Source organism: Triticum dicoccoides, chromosome 1A, assembly GCF_002162155.2.
Source record: "Triticum dicoccoides isolate Atlit2015 ecotype Zavitan chromosome 1A, WEW_v2.0, whole genome shotgun sequence".
Lineage (NCBI taxonomy): Eukaryota > Viridiplantae > Streptophyta > Magnoliopsida > Poales > Poaceae > Triticum > Triticum dicoccoides.
In genome coordinates this window covers 327,234,725-327,239,362 of record NC_041380.1, presented here as the reverse complement: position 1 = coordinate 327,239,362, position 4,638 = coordinate 327,234,725, and positions in this window count along the sequence as shown.

The window sequence follows — 4,638 nt, the reverse complement described above, 5'->3', positions numbered from 1 at the left end:
CCACCCTTGTGGGCCCCCTGTTGTTCCACCGACGTACTTCTTCCTCCTATATATACCTACGTACCCCCAAATGACCAGAGACGAAGCCAAAACCCTAATTCCACCGCCGTAACTTTCTGTATCCACGAGATCCCATCTTGGGGCTTGTTCCGGAGCTCCGCCGGAGGGGGCATCGATCATGGAGTGCTTCTACATCAACACCATAGCCCTTCCGATGAAGTGTGAGTAGTTTACCTCAGACATACGGGTCCATAGTTATTAGCTAGATGGCTTCTTCTCTCTTTTTGGATCTCAATACAAAGTTCTCCCCCTCTCTTGTGGAGATCTATTCGATGTAATCTTCTTTTGCGGTGTGTTTGTTGAGATCGATGAATTGTGGGTTTATGATCAAGTTTATCTATAAACAATATTTGAATCTTCTCTGAATTCTTTTATGTATGATTGGTTCTTTGCAAGTCTCTTCGAATTATCAGTCTGGTTTGGCCTACTAGATTGATCTTTCTTGCAATGGGAGAAGTGCTTAGCTTTGGGTTCAATCTTGCGGTGTCCTTTCCCAGTGACAGTAGGGGCAGCAAGGCACGTATTGTATTGTTGCCATCGAGGATAACAAGATGGGGTTTTTATCATATTGCATGAGTTTATCCCTCTACATCATGTCATCTTGCTTAAGGCGTTACTCTGTTCTTATGAACTTAATACTCTAGATGCATGCTGGATAGCGGTCGATGTGTGGAGTAATAGTAGTAGATGCAGGCAGGAGTCGGTCTACTTGTCTCGGACGTGATGCCTATATACATGATCATACCTAGATATTCTCATAACTATTCTCAATTCTGTCAATTGCTCAACAGTAATTTGTTCACCCACCGTAAAATACTTATACTCTTGAGAGAAGCCACTAGTGAAACATATGCCCCCCGGGTCTATCTTCATCATATTAATCTTCCAACACTTAGTTATTTTCATTGCCTTTTATTTTACTTTGCATCTTTATCATAAAATACCAAAAAATATTATCTTATCATATCTATCAGATCTCACTCTCGTAAGTGACCGTGTAGGGATTCACAACCCCTTATCACGTTGGTTGCGAGGATTTATTTGTTTTGTGCAGGTGCGAGGGACTCGCGCGTAGCCTCCTACTGGATTGATACCTTGGTTCTCAAAAACTGAGGGAAATACTTACGCTACTTTGCTGCATCACCCTTTCCTCTTCAAGGGAAAACCAACGCAGTGCTCAAGAGGTAGCAGGGCACCCCATAGACACACAAGTTGATCATTGATCTCTTAGTCGTGTGTGGTGCCCCCGTCCACCATAATCCACCTCGGTCATATCGTAGCGGTGCTCAGGAGAAGCCCTGTTCCGGTAGTACCATCATCACCGTCATCATACGTCATGCTGATGAAGCTCTCCCTCGACACTCTGCTGGATCGTGAGTTCGTGGGACGTTACCGAGCCGAACGTGTGCAGATCGCGGAGGTGCCGTACTTTCGGTACTAGGATCGGTCGATCGTGAAGACGTACGACTACATCAACCGCGTTGTCATAACGCTTCCGCTTAGGGTCTACGAGGGTACGTGGACAACACTCTCCCCTCTCGTTGCTATGCATCATCATGATCTTGTGTGTGCGTAGGAATTTTTTTTAAATTATTGCGTTACCCAACAGTTGTACTCTAGCAAATAGTGTCTCCACGAATCAATAGCACCACATAAAGGAAAATTCTCACTCACTGGCATATTATGGTGTTGTCACACATCCTCCATGGGCAGTGAATGTATTGCAGGCCACCAGATAAATACTCTCAATACAGCTAGGACCTGAACATTCCACAAAGATTTCCATCCCTTTTTGCCAGTTCCAGTATTTGAGGGACTTTCGGTCATGTCGAGCCAAGCATGTCTCCGTTTTTTAATGGCAACAACCGTACGATAAGTAGAGTGTGCCGAGAACCTTCCATTTTTCTGAAAGTTCCATGATAAAAAATAGGGATATCGTGGGTGCATAATGGGATGCTCTTAATACACATAACGTTCATTGGCAGAAAGTTTTGTTCCAGTACAACCATATTCCAAGAGGTATTTGTGACATCAATTCATTCACTTACCAAGATTGGAGGATCAGTTGAAAGGCATGCAATTGGCCGCATCATTTCATCCCTAAGGATCCAATTTGGTGTCAAGATTTCCGTAATTATTCTATTCCTAATTCGGTGGATAAGACCCTATAGTTGAAGGTAGAGACCTTTAACTATAACCCGCCAAAGCGCGACGAGTGATACCAAGCTCTGCATTCAAAATGGAAGAAGCTTGGAAGTATACCACTCTTAAAATGTGTGCACTAAGGGACTCAGGGAATTCCATGATTCACCATGCGTGCCTTACAAGCAACGCAAGATTAAAAAGCTCGGAGACCTTAGACCCCAAACCACCCATGAATTTTGGTCACGTCATCATCATACTCCAAAAAACTGAACCTGGCTTGCGCTGCCCCTGTTTGCTGCCCCACCAAAACTTACTGATTAACATGTTAAGATGCTCACATAAGCTCGCTTTCCAAACGAGGCCCAGCCTCAGGCAAACGGGCGATAAAAGGAGCCCATTGGCACATTCAATACCACTGACGATGTCACCTAGGTCTTAGAATTTTAGAGGGCGGCGCATAATCGTGTGGCTGCTAGCAGTCATGTAACTTGGCAATTCCTGGGATTCATTTCTAGGAGGAAAAGTGGCCTGGAAACACCACTATCTAGAAACAGTATTTAGCTTTGTACACATTATTGGTGGTAAAGAGTGAGACTCTTGCGCAAGTACTCACATCCTCCCCGTGGGATACATCATATAGGAGGGATTTGATCAGCCCCGTCTTATGACACGACAACATCTTGTATCATGATTGCATTGGATCAAACTGACGCAAGGAAGGATGTGTTTCACTGGAATCTAACTACAGATGGGTTATTCAAAGTCAACTCTATGTATTGTGCACTCTCACACTCCAAGATACCAGTGGACAATAACAAACAAATATGGAACCAAAGATACCAATAAACGTAAAGATAATCATGTGGTATCTTCACGTAGGAGTTGTGCTTATAAAAGACAACCACGACTGCCGCAACAAACAAGGACGCAAGAAGTGTAGTTTTTGTACTCACGATCAGATGATCAAACACCAATTCTTTGAATGTAAGTTCGTGTGTTGTACATGGTCAATCATCTAGGTTGCGTCAAATTTTTATTCGCACATAAGTGTTGTCAATACAATCACTAGCTCGACGAAATACCAATTAAGTTTAGTATGCTAATCAGATTGGTAGTGTCTATCTTACTGTGGCCGTTTTGACTATGTAGACATAATTTCGTTTTTAATTGCATAAATTCATCTTTCATGCAGGTTATCTACCTAATTTCTTTGTATGTGGCCTATAGCTCTACGCTACACTGGATAGAGTACCAACCATTGTCGAATGCGGTGTTGTGCGCGGTTGGAGCGGTGGCTAAGGAAGTTTTATCTAATATAGATGGCAACATAATCTTCGGATCGGTCGTCCACCTTCCTTGGCATAGGCATAGTTTCAATGTTATATAAGTTTAGTGTTTGTCACTGTGTCTTTTTAACTTGTCAGAATATTAATTTGGTTGTCTCCATCTTATCTATGCAGAGACCTGGTGCCGCTCACCATTCCCACTTCATGCTATATTATGAATTATTAAAGGACCATAATAACCAGCAAATGTTCGCTGGGGAGCATGGCAAATGCAAATATTTTTTATGCCAATTTATTTAAAAACACATTGCAAATTCTGGCAAACATCTGATTTAGTGCGTAAATTGTCGTGTTCGCTTGAAGGAATTGCCATACTACCAACATAAATTGCCACGAAAAACGTTCATTTTTTCATGCCACCCAGCGAACATTCGCTGAATAGCATTACCGCTATCAAGAACGTTACTAAAAAGAAAATCTATATTTTTTTAGGCAAAGAAAATCTATAGTTTTTTTTAGCATCAAAAAGAAAAATCTATAGTTGGCAGGAGAACAAAACCAAGCTCAGCCCGAAATCACTAATTAAGAAGTACTCGTTGCAAAGAACACTCCACTTTCCCAGGTCGCGACAAGTGGCGCACATGCAGCGCGCCACTTGTCGCAACCTGAGAGTTTTTCCTTTTTTCGTAGATCCGTTTATTCAAAACATTTTATCTCTTAAACCGTGCGTCCAAATCTCGTACCATTTTCATCATTGGATTTCTCGCATCGAGATCTTCAAAACTAGATCCCATGTTGATAGGTTTTGATGAATTTTTTTTCCTGAAAAAAACCGGATGAAAAAACCGAACCGGAAGCATGGTTTTTTTCCTTTCCGAAAGAGGCACGCCTGTGCCTCTCGTGGAAGCAAAACCGTGACTCTCGTGAAAGGAAAAAAAAACAGAAAATGCATTTTTTTTCGTTTCCGAGAGGCACGGCCGTGACTCTCGCGAAAGCACAACCGTGCCTCTCGCGAAAGCAAAACCGTGACTCGCGAAAGAAAAAAAAAACAGAAACGCGTATTTTTTCCCTTTTCGAGAGGCACGGCCGTGACTTTCGTGTAAGCACAACCGTGTCTCTCGCGGAAGCAAAACCATGACTCTCACGA